This window comes from Budorcas taxicolor, chromosome 6 (genome assembly GCF_023091745.1).
Source record: "Budorcas taxicolor isolate Tak-1 chromosome 6, Takin1.1, whole genome shotgun sequence".
In the NCBI taxonomy this organism is placed as follows: domain Eukaryota; kingdom Metazoa; phylum Chordata; class Mammalia; order Artiodactyla; family Bovidae; genus Budorcas; species Budorcas taxicolor.
In genome coordinates, this window is record NC_068915.1 from 81065753 (window position 1) to 81079125 (window position 13373).

The following is a 13373-nucleotide window of genomic DNA, read 5'->3' on the forward strand; positions in this document are numbered from 1 at the left end:
TTTGTTATGAAAAACAAACAAAAATAATAGTTAAAGCAAGAAATTGTGATGAAGCAAAACTATAGGATTAATACCTACTTCTACAGAATAGTTTGGAGAAATTGGTATATGGAGACAAGAAAGTTCCTGTGTTTAACATTTTTGATCTTAGATTAACAATCAAACTCAAATGGTACTGCTGCTGTTGTTTATTTGTTAAGTGATGTCCAACTCTTTGTGATCTCATAGACTGTAGCCCCCTAGGCTCCTCTGTCCATGGGATTTTCCAGGCAAGAATACTGAAGTTGGTTGCCATTTCCATTTCCAGTGGATATTCTCAATCCACAGTTCTTAGCCCTCTATTCAAGTGTTCACTCGGAATACCAAGTATATTTGTATTAATCCCCAAGATTTCCAGTTTCTCCACCAAATTCTGCTCCAAAACAGTTATTTCCTTGGTGAGGGAAGGCTTATTCTTCAGTTTTCCTTGTATGTATCTAGTTGTCATTTAATTTCTGTTCATTTTCCCTTACATGTGCCATTGTTAGACTTGACTGCATCCAGTGTCTGGGGGACTGGGGCATTCATAGATACCACTGGGGCAGTTGGCTTAGATTCAAAAGTCTGCCAGGTTAAAAAATTATCTTTGGGTTCACTGTCACTGTTTAATGATTTAGTGGTGAACTCTTTAATCTGCTGTCTCTGAGTGATGATCAGCTTGTTCTGCTCCTGGAATCTCTGTCCTAGCTCTTCTATCCTTTTCTTGTAGAAGACATTACATGTATTTTGATCATATATCACTGAGGTTCTCTCAATGTGACAGGTTTCTCTCTATGTGACAGGAGCCAGCTCTTTTCTTTCTTGTGTTCTTGAGGAAGAGCCTGAACATGAACTGTCCACTTGCTTTCCTGACTGTCAAATAGCTGCATCACATTTTGGAAATCATGGGGATGCTGAGGACATTCTTCTTTAAACTCATGTGCATCTTTTAGCATGCCTGTGTTAGGCTTGATCTGCATATTGGGCTTCTTGATTTCCAACAATTGATATTCTAATGTTGAGTTCTTAGAAGTTAGTCCTTTAAACTCCTTCATAAACATTTCTTTGACTTTTTCCATTTAATTAACTAGTTTCTCCTTTTTTTCTTCTTTCCACCTATCAAATAACTTCAAAAATTCTTCCTTTTTTGTTTTCTGCATTTCATATTTGTTAGAGAACTTGACTGCGTGCACATGCTGTGCTGCCTCTAGCTGAGACTTGGTGAGCTGCAGCTGCTCCTTCAACATGTTGATTTCACTTTGGAGCTTGTCCATCTGTGCCCTTGTCTTATACTCAAGATGTGACTCTTCAGGGTGGCAGCACTGAATATGACTTTGTAGGAAAGCTTGGCTCATAAAGGCCTTGTCACAAAAATGGCACTGGTAATAGCTGGCTTTGGCCTCTATCCTTTGCTGCTTGGGTAGAGATCAACTTCTTCCTGCGTTTACAGTCTTCCTTGAGCAGCTTGATCTTGCCCACTTGCTTGGTGAGGAGCTTCTTGCTCTTCTCAATGGCACCCCACTCCAGTACTCTTGCGTGGAAAATCCCATGGACGGAGGAGCCTGGTGAGCTGCAGTCCATGGAGCCGCTAGGAGTCGGACACGACTGAGAAAATTCACTTTCACTTTTCACTTTCATGCACTGGAGAAGGAAACGGCAACCCACTCCAGTGTTCTTGCCTGGAAAATCCCAGGGACGGGAGCCTGGTGGGCTGCCGTCTATGGTGTCGCACAGAGTCGGACATGACTGAAGCAACTTAGCAGCAGCAGCAGCAGAGATCAATTTCTTTCTGAGTTTACACTCTTCCTTGAGCGGCTTGATCTTGCCCGCTTGCTTGGGGAGGAGCTTCTTGCTCTGCTCGCCCCCAGCCAGGCTCAAGCACAGCCGCTCCTCCAGGTCGTACAGCTGAGAGGTGCGTTAGCTGCTCCAGGCAGATGAGATTTAGCAGCACCTTGTCCACCCACGACTGGCAGCTTGGATATTTCTCGTCCTCCAGCTTGCAGAAGGTGATGTTCTCCTGCAGCATGAGCACGTCCACGGCTCCAGCCACCTTGTCCGCGTCGATGGTGTTCAGCCGCTGCCAGTCCACCCTCTCGAGTCGCAGGTGGAACTAGAATAAGGCCAGGGAATAAGCCAGGTGGTGGGATTAATGTTGCTGACGTGTTTATCAAAAAAGAACTAAAAGATTTAAAGTGTACAGATGTGGATGATGACGACTGGGACATATCATCCTTAGAGGAAGAGAAATCTATGCAGAGAAGAGTTGGGAGAGAAGAGAAGGAACCTCTTCCACCTGTGAACAATGAGTCTAATGCTACTAAAGTGCCAATGCCTGGGGTGCAACTAACCTGAAAGGGCCGAAGGGAGAAGGACCTCAGGATGAATCCAGTACACTGAAAAGCAGCTTAGTAACCGTGACTGATTGGAGTGACTCTTTAGACGTGAAACTGTCACCTTGTGCGACAGGAGGTCCCTTCAGACTTCAGCAGTATTTGGTTTCACAGTATTTCAGCACTGCCTACACAACTATAATTGTCCTGCCTGACAGTATCTCCTGCAATAACAAGGAAACTGGCTCTCAGAGAACAAGAGTCTCTTCAATGGCACCTAATGCAATGTTAAAAAAAAAAAAAAAAAAGCAAATTGTCAACAGTATTTTGAAACATATAGAGGTGTTTAATACTGCTATTGCTTAAAAATAATGTGTCACTGAAGTCATAAAAAGTTTTTTCTTTGGAATCGTATTCTAGGTGTATTTTTTTCAACTAATTTTTAAGTGAATTCTTTTTTTAAACTGATAGCAGGTTTTATTTTAAACTTTTTTTAAAAATAATCTTTCTTATGTACATTTTCATGTTGGAAGTGTTTTATTATAAAGTTCTGTTAGTATCCTGAAAATGGAATTGGTGGAAATTAGTGAAATTTTAAGAGTAGACAGCTTATTTTTCATCTAGAAGTAAGTTTAGAGTTAATAAAAATATAGCTAGGCCCATGTTAACTACATTTTCCAGAAGTAGTTTTATCATATGCAGCTTTGGGCCACTGTAAACATGTTGTTTTAGAACTTAAAATACTAACATTGACCTTGGATATTTTGTGAATATAATGTAGCCATTTTAAATATCAGTTAATTTATTAGACTATGAATAGAATAGATTGAGTCAATACTGAATTCATATGTCCATAGTCTTTTTTCCACTTTTTTAAATGTTCAGCCTGCATTAGAAAATACCTCAAAACTAATTTCATTATATTCTTAATAGTGACATCGTCAATAGTCAACATGTTCATATAAGGTGGTTTTTGCATTATTTTATACTTTGTGGTACTAGCTGTACTCTTGTTTCCCCCCACCAAAATAATATTTTTTTTAAGTAATATTTTAACTAAATGGTCTGTGAGGATTTGGATCTCTCTTCATTTTGTCAACCTTTCAAGTAAAACACTCTATGACACACACACACGCACAATATATAGTAATTGATTATAGTTTAAATGGGGCCTTCCTGGGTGGCTCAGCAGTAAAGAATCTGCCTGGGATGAGGAAGATGCAGGAGATCCCAAAGGTTCAATCCTTGGGTTAGGAAGATCCACTGGTGAAGGATCATGGCAACTCACTCCATTAGTCTTGGCTTGGAGAAGCCTATCAACAGTGGAGCCTGGCAGACTACAGCTCACAGAGTTGGACACAAGTGAAGCAACTGAACACATAGTTTAAATGTCCTAAGTCCAATACCGTTTATTCAATTTTACACATAAAAGATGAACGTAATATGCTACAGAAAGTGAAAGTGAAGTCGCTCAGTCGTATCCGACTCTTTGCGACCCCATGGACTGTAATCTACCAGGCTCCTCTGTCCATGGGATTTTCCAGGCAATAGTCCTGGAGTGGATTGCCATTTCCTTCTCCAGGGGATCTTCCCAACCCGGGGCTTAAACCCGGGTCTCCAGCACTGTAGACAGACACTTTACCGTTTGAGCCACCAGGGAAAAGTAATATGCTACAAGGAGGTGATAACTGTGTTTGTCATTGAACCGTGCAGACACATTTCCTAATGCTGAGTTCATTGCCTTTTCTTTTCTCTTTGCATCTCATCCTGGCTTAGTTTCTCTGACTTGCACTTCATTTTATTTATCACCCAACATCATGGTTTCTTCCATGTGTAACAGGCAGAAACTAGAAGTGTTTATTCTGAAAAGATAGTTATAAGAAAGCTCTTCATTACAGCAACATTTTCATTGCAGATTCATATTTTAGCATTTATTTTAAATATTAACATCTCTGTATGTGGGGAGAGGTAGGTGTAAGGAACTCACACATTTTTCTTTTCAAGTTGGGCTTTTTGCATTTTTTGATAATATTGACTAAGATTATATTCTTTAAAAAATTGTAAAAGACTTTTATTTTTTTTAATATAAAAACATCATTTAAAAAGTTGTTTACTTTTTACTACAAATAGCTTTCTTTCCAAAAATATTTCTTTCTATGTAAAGGTATAGAATGATGAAAAACATAATATTATTGATCTTATATTATTAAGGTCAAGTTGTCTTTCAATAAAGGAATAGTTCCAGTCTTGAGAAGTTAAGTTTAACAAACTTTGTATAAGCAATTATTTTCCACTGGCTGTTGCTCTAAAAGCCAAAGGATATTTTATTATTAAAAAGTGTCTTCTAGATGAAATGCACTTACAGCATAGGAAAACTTCCTAAATAATATAGAAGAGACAATAACTTTCAAATAATAAAAAATTTCAAGGCAAAAGCAATAACTTTCTTATAAAATATTAACCATGTTTTAATACTGAACACATTCAAACTACTAGCAGTTCTGAACTACTGTAAGTACTCAGATAGAAAAACAAGTAAGATATGGTATAGTACACAAAATTTATCAGACAATTGTCTGTGCTCTAAGCATGCTAGTTTCAATATTTAAAGAATTATGATTTGAACAATGCTTTTAGGTGTTTTTTTTTTCCAATTTTGCAAACACTGTTATTTAACCCAGTGTATTTTTATGGTTACTTATTTGTAACAATAAGAAACCACAAATATCATTTGATGAAATAAATTCTTTTCTAGTCAATACTACCTGTTACTAATTACATGGTATAGGATAGTATTGTACAAGAGAACAAGGAGACCAGAGAGAGGAAAAGGGAAAGTGAAAGAGACAAGATGCAGGGCACAGAGGTGAAGGGAAAGAAATGAAAGAGCAGATACAAAAAACTAATGCTGAGAGAAAAAGAAAATGAAGAAGTGATGTCAGTGTTAAGTATTCTGGTACAAAGCCAGAGATCTACAGAATAAATTATGAAATGGTGTTGCTTTATTTGACTATTCACTGACTGCCAAAATAACAGATGTTGCTGAACTTCAGTCCAGTCTTGAGCATTAGAGAGTTGGGGACATGATTATTCAGGTAGATGGAGGACAGAAAAATAAAGCTGTTTCAGATTTTTGTATTCTGTAACTATTTTGTCTCTCTCCTCCCCCTGCCACATTCTCTTTCTTCCTATAGTGAACATGTACACTCTTAATTTCAAACTTCTGACTGCATTTCTGGAAACACTTATTTCTAATAGGAAAAGTCTGTTACATTTGCTCAAAGACATAAACATCCAAAACAGTGTCAATCAATTTTTATTGCTGTGCTAATCAGGTACTTGCAATATTGAGTAATGGAGGGAGCATTTACCTCAGTACATCAGTGCATGTTTATGAAACAGACTTTATCCTTTTGTCCATTATAATTTCTGTTACAATAAAAGCATTTAAAACTATGTTGCTGGCATTTATCAGATTAAGGCAAAGTTCCTTACACCCATCACTTCACTTATTTTTTTTTTCTTAGTTCTCTGAGAGACTTGCAAATAGGTTCATATTCATTATAGTGATAATGTATGGGAAACGGCATAATTTTCACCAAATAAGTTTAATTCTCCAGAAGCATTTATTTTCCTCAGGCAAAATAAATGTTCTAAAGCAGACTACTGTGTAAATGATACTTCTTATTTCCCTAGGTTTATCCTAATGACTGTTCTCACCTCCTAAACTGGTTGAGTCCAAGACCTTTTGTTAAGCCACTCATTCAATAGGTTTTTACAGAGCAGTTGGTTTCTCCTTCAGGCGCAGAGTTCTGTAGTTGAGATGAATGCTAGGCATAAATACCATTCGGTGCACTCTAGACATTAAATTTTAGGCAGATACATAGAGATCAAAGTACATGATTACAATAAAATATGACAAATGTGGTAAATACTGTCATTCTTCTTACCTAATTGTTTTCTCATTCATTGATAAAAATTAAATGTTTCTTTTTTGTGTATAATTCAAAACTATCTACATCACCCTTCTCCTTCTGAAATGATATCTTATCAATCAATCTCTTCTCTCTTTGAAAACTTGTGTATCAGGTATTTGGACTTTCTAGGTGGTTCAGTGGTAGAACATCTGCTTTGCCAATGCAAGAGACAAAGATTTGATCTTTGGGTTGGGAAGATCCCCTGGAGGAGGAAATGGCAACCCACTCCAGTAATCTTGGGTGGAAAATCCTATGGACAGAGGAGCATGGCAGGTTGCAGTCTATGGAGTCACAAAGAATCAGACACAGTTGAGTGGCTGAGCACACACACATGTGTTAGGTAGATATGGAGATCATAGCAATAAGCAAAGCAGATATAATCTTTGTTCCAAAAGCTTTGCATCTAGTAGCTGAAACAGACAATAGGCACAAAAATATATACATATCTGAATTTAGGTAGTAAAGAATTCTGTTATGGTAAATCAAGTAGAGTAAAAAAGATTCATGTGGAGTGGGCACATGAGAGGGAATGTTTGAGCAGAAACGAGGAAGAAAGAGAATCCTGGATATAACTGTGGGGAAGAGTAGTCCGGCAGAGAGAACAGAAAGCCATTCAAGAAAATTAGGATGCTTAAAGTATGGCAGTAAGAACAGGTCAGTGTGACTAGGATTAAGTGAATGAGAGAAAAAGCAAAACACACACAAATGTAAGAGAGAGAATCAGAGAATTATTTAAGCTATACTCTTATAAGAGAAAGGGAAAGATATACCCAACTGAATGCAGAGTTCCAGGAAATAGCTAGGAGAGATAACAAAATAGAGCAAAGCAATAGAATGTGTAAAACTAAAGATCTCTTCAAGAAAATTGGAGATATCAAAGTAACTTTCATGCAAGGATGGGCACAATAAAGGAAAGAATTTATAAGGACCTCAAAGAAGCAGAGGAGACTAAGATGTGGCAAGAATACACAGAAGAATGACACAAAAAAGGTCTTAATGACCCAGATAACCATGATGATGTGTTCACTCACCTAGAGCCAGACATCCTGGAGTATGAAGTCAAGTAGGCCTTAGGAAGCATTACTATGAACAAAGCTAGTGGAGGTGATGGAATTCCAGCTGAGCTGTTTCAAATTCTAAAAGATTACACTGTTAAAATGTTGCACTCGATATGCCAGCCTATTTGGAAAACTCAGCAGTGGCCACAACACTGGAGAATGTCAGTTTTCATTCCAATCCCAAAGAAGGGCAGTGCCAAGGAATGTTCAAACTGCCACACAATTATATTCATTTCACATACTAGCAAAGTCATGCTCAAAATCCTTCAAACTAGCCTTCAACAGTACATGAACTTACAACTTCCAGATATATAACCTAGGTATCAAAGATGCAGAGGAACCAGATTTCAAATTGCCAACATATATTGGATCATGGAGAGAGCAAGGGAGTTCCAGAAAAGCAACTACTTTGGCTTCATATACTATGCTAAAGCCTTTGTGTGGATCACAACAAACTGTAGAAACTTCTTGAAGAGATGGGAGTACCAGACCATCTTACCTGTCTCCTGAGAAACCTGTATGCTGGTCAAGAAGCAACAGTTAAAACCAGACATGGAACAACAGGCTGGTTCAAAATTGAGAAAGGAGTATGACAAGGCTGTGTACTGTCACCTGTTTATTTAACTAATATGCAGAGCATATCATGCGAAATTCTGGGCTGAATGAATCACAAGTCAATCAAGATTGCTGGGAGAAATATCAGTAGCCGTAGATATGCTGATAATACCACTCTAATGGCAGAAAGTGAAGAGGAACTACAGAGCCTCTTTATGCAGGTGAAAGAAGAGAGTAAAAAAGTTAAAATGGTGAAATGTTGAAACACAACATTAAAAAAATGAAGATCATGGCATCTGGTCCCATCACTTCATGGCAAATAGGTTGGTGAAAACTGGAAACAGTGACAGATTTTATTTTCTTGGACTCCAAAATCACTGCAGACAGTGACTACAACCATGAAATTAAAACACACTCTCTCCTTGGAAGCAACACTATAACAATCCTAGAAAGTGTATTAAAAAGCAGAGATATCACTTTGCCAACAAAGGTCTGTATAGTCAAACCTACGGTTTTTCCAGTAGTCATATGCAGATGTGAGAGTTGGACCATAATGAATGCTGAGCACCAAAGAATTGATGGTTTGAATTGTGGTGCTTGAGAAGACTTTTGAGAGTCCCTTGGACTGCAAGGAGATCAAACCAGTCAATCCTAAAGGAAATCAACCCTGAATATTCACTGAAAGGACTGATGCTGAAGCTCAAAAGTTTGGCCACCAATGCGCAGAGCTTGCTTATTGGAAAAGACCCTGATGCTGGAAAAGACTGAGGGCAAAGGAGAAGGGGGTGACAGAGAGTGAGATGGCTAGATAGATCACTGAATCAATGGACCTGAATTTGAGCAAGCTGGGAGATAGTGGAGAACAGAGGAGCCTGGCGTCCTGCAGTCTGTGGGGTTGCATAGAGTTGGACATGACTTAGCAACTGAACAACAATGATAACAACTAATTAGAGTTCTGTCACACATGTTTAAAAGTTGGATTTTGGAACAGAGAACTATTGTGGAGTTTGAGCAGCAGGCTAACATGATACAATTTATTTTTTTTAATGGGCAGGTGTTATCATTTTAAGATTTTACTTAGGGGAGTAAGAAGAGAAGAAAGAAGATCAGGTAGGTGGTATTTTTATCTTATATAGTAGAAATAGAAGTGATGAGAGGTGGTCAAATTTGGAATCTATTTTTAATGTGGAGCAAGAAGAAAGAAGAGAAGCAGGCTTTGGAGCACAAGGATGAAAATTTGTTTTCAACATGTCAAAATTACAATACTTTTTAGACATCCAGGAAATAACATGAAGACAGTTGAGTACATATGTATGTAACCAAGACTTTAGGTGTGAAAGAATATGCTTTAGAGATAGTGGCATAGTTATATAGAAATAATTTATTGTTATCAACTGGGGTGTGGATTTAGGCTTTCCTGGTAGCTCAGCTGGTAAAGAATCCACCTGCAATGCAGGAGACCCCAGTTCAATTCCTGGGTTGTGAAGATCTGCTCAAGAAGGGAATGGCTATCCACTCCAGTATTCTGGTGTAGATTGGGCATGGATAAAGAACTATCAGAAGACCAATAAAGTATACTAACACATATATATGGAATTTAGAAAGATGGTAACAACAACCCTGTATGCGAGACAGCAAAAGAGACACAGATGTATAGAACGGACTTTTGGACTCTGAGGGAGAGGGAGAGGGTGGGATGATTTGGGAGAATGGCACTGAAACATGTATACTATCATGTAAGAAACGAATTGCCAGTCTATGTTCGATACAGGATACAGGATGGTTGGGGCTGGTGCACGGGGATGATCCAGAGAGATGATATGGGGTGGGAGGTGCGATGGGGGTTCAAGATTGGGAACTCATGTACACCCGTGGCGGATTCATGTCAATGTATGGCAAAACCAATACAGTATTGTAAAGTAAAATAAAGTAAAAACAAAAATTAAGAAAAAAAAAGAACTACGAATCTGCTTCAGAAGCTAAGAGAATAGGTGTTTCAGGAAGAAGATTTTGATATCTCAGAGGCTAAGAGGAAGATTAAAATTGACCATTGCATTTTGTCAATATGGAACTCAATATTATTAATGAAACTGGCAGAATCAGCATAATTGGAGTGGCTAAAAGAGTGCATGTGCATTGGGAAAACAGGGGAGTTATTGTGCAAAATCACTTTTAAAATTTTTGCTGCATTAAGATATAGAGAAATGGAGAGTTGAGAAATCAATGGTCATTTATGGAGGACATTACAGCTTGTTTGATCTTTATGAAAATGGCATAATAGAATGACAGAACTGATGATGTTTGAGATAGGAGCTTATTTCTGGTGAAAACTAATCTTTAAATAGGTAAAGGAAAGAGAGTGAATTAATTAGACAAATGCAATAAGATTGCTAGGCATCCACTTGAAATTTGTGATACTAAATGTAAAGTGATTCCATCAACAGTTGCCTAATATTCCCTAATCTCATTCTACAGGCAATTAAAAGACACATAGTAAAATTAGGTAGGTTTCAGTTTTGTTGACTGAGGAATACAGAGGGAGTTGGGGCAAACTACAAATGTGATTATATGATTATAATGATAGATTATGGCATCTAAGTTGTAAAAAGAAATCTGGGGATGGTAACTGAAAATGAAAATGAGACCATTAAAGAATTGAAAGTTGAAAAGTTATGACAATGGGCAAGGAAAGTGATTTGGAAATATTAGAGATGGTAGTCAGAGAAGGGGCTGATTTTGGTAGCCTTCTGAATGCCATGCCATTATGCATAATAGCATTCATGGTATGAGTCTGGGAGTTGGTGGTAGAGGTAGGATGGAGGTAAAATCAAGGACAATTATGAAAATATGAAATTTAAAAGAAATTTAAATTGAGAAATCATTTGCTTGGGACAGTCTTGTACTAAACCTTTGGCAGGCTGAACTCTAGTCTGGACTGTACTTCTAGGCCTGGGCTCTGGATGGAGGCTGGTTTCAGACTGAAGGAGAAGACTCCTATTTAAATTGATCTGCCTGAAGATTAATTTAAAGAGTAGCCTCTATTAAAATTCATACAGAGATGAGACCTTTTTAAGTAATTTGAACAAAAATACTCTGTGTTACCAAGCTTTAATTTGAAATCACCAAAGTGTAATAAGGAGTTATAGTATTAGAATTGTCAAGCAATGAGAACTGATAGGAAGGCTTGCATGGACCACAACCAGGAAGGGGAGTAGACAGTATGATCTGTTGTCATTGGCTTCAAGTGGAGTAAGATTTTAGCTTAAAGAGCAGGGGACCAGAGTGGTCTGGAAAGAGCTATGAGAAGAAAGGAAGATGTCTTGATGTTTACAGGTCCTGTACGTGTAAAATCACCTACCATTTGATATGGCTGCAAGAGAAGTCATGCCTTTAAGTAACAGCATATCTCAGATTGAGAAGATGAAGAAAAAGTTTCCCAGAATAATTTCATGACTCTACCACTTAATATGTTTTGTTTCCTAGTTAAATTCTTTGTGCTTTGGTTTTCCAAAAGCATTACATCTGAAATGTAAGAATGATCTAAATTTTCAAATTACTGAGAAAGAAAATATACACGAAGCACATAAAAGGTTTCCTAACACAGAGCAAACACTTATATATGACTTATTATTCTTTATTAAACAGTTCTAAGAATGTTGTTGTTGTCAAAATGTGTACATGAGAGAGAGAAAATGAGTGTGGGTGTGATATGAGGGAGGGCTTAGGTAATGATAGTGTTACCATGAGAGCTTCTAGCTGAGGAGGTTTTTTTTCAGAGTGCACTATTGATCTTTATTCTATCCTCTGAGTGTAAAATCCCTTCTGTCTTGTGAATGTATGATTAAAATGTAATATGTATTATCCAACACAATTTTCAGCCACTATTCTTTAACCTTTGAATGGATTTGTAAGATTTTTTACCCCATATTATTTTCTTTTTACTCGTTTGTTTATCATTTCAACTTGAATGCTGTGGGATGGTGGCTCAGCCAAAACCTGGCCTCTTTATTCCCTGAACTTTCAGCCTGAAATTCTTCACTTTGAAAATCACTAAATCAAATATTTCTACTTCTGATAATATTTATGTCAGGTGGCTTGGGATGGCTATGGGGATTCGAGAGGAGCTAACTTTCCTCAGTTCAGTTCAGTTGCTCAGTCGTGTCCAACTCTTTGCAACCCCATGAACCGCAGCACTCCAGCCTCCCTGTCCATCACCAACTCCCGGAGTCTACCCACGCCCATGTCCATTGAGTCGGTGATGCCATCCAACCATCACATCCTCTGTCATTCCCTTCTCCTCCCACCTTCAGTCTTTCCCAGCATCAGGATCTTTTCAAATAAGTCAGCTCTTTGCATCAGGTGGCCAAATTATTGGAGTTTCAGCTTCAACATAACTTTCCTACTCACTACCATTTGGGAATAAAATCTGGGAGGCTGGGGAGAAGAGTAGATTATTTTAACTACCAGTGTGACGTATCCTAGATTGACCTCTTGTTTCAACCCCTTGGGTTAGACAATTCCATCTTACTGTAATAGCTTCCCATCTCAAGGATCTAGCAGTTTATCTTCACCCTTCTGCTATGGAGGGTGGACTGGCCCTAGTGGAGGCAGGAGAGAGAGCAGGAATCATGCCCTGATTTGTAGCATTTGCTAATTTCCCTGGTATAAATATTTCCACCATGGACAATTTCAAGCTCCAGCATGAGCTACTGAATGCACTTCTGGGAAGAGGTATGCAGTAGCACTCCATTATATTAGTATTCTACTATACAGATAATAGATTAATAATCACAAGAGGGTAGGTAATAGGAAATAATTAGGACAAGATGGATTTTGAGTATTAATTACTTCATTTTTAATATAACTTAATTATAAATTTATGGATTTTAATGATGACTGTGTTTTACAACACACTCTCAAAATTCCTGGAATATTTCTACATAAGACCATCTCTAAGGCCATGGCCTTCTTCAGAGCCATCATTGGCTGCTCTATCTGCACACCCATGCAGCCTAAGAGGAGGAAGTTATTAACACCCCCAGGGGCAATCCTTGACAAATATCAGCATGACCGAACACGTGTCCCAACAATGGCAGTTTTTGACACTTCTCAGTGATTGCATGGAAACCTCAATAATGCACCCACCCTGATGTTCAGTATTCTTTTCCTGTTTTATTTTCCCTGCTAACTGGCTGCTGATTTCTATGAGTCTCATAAATAAATGACCTGCAGCTATGACTTTGACCCAAGCTATACTTTGGAGAAAACCCCACAAACCAAGAAGCTAAAAGCAAAGCATTCCTAGTCAGCAACCATTCAGAATGAGGTTCTGGAACTAGGACACTCTAAGATAAAGTTATCTTGAAGCTAAACTGCTTATCTGCCTTGTTTTTGGAGATGCCTGGAAATCTGATACTGACTCTAGTCCACAGTAA

At 38.1% G+C, this 13373-nt stretch overlaps 1 pseudogene; it reads right to left on the reverse strand.

Moving 5' to 3' along the window:
• Window positions 1-316: 316 nt before the first annotated feature.
• LOC128049523 (cilium assembly protein DZIP1-like) lies at window positions 317-12945 on the reverse strand (annotated as a pseudogene).
• Window positions 12946-13373: the final 428 nt, after the last annotated feature.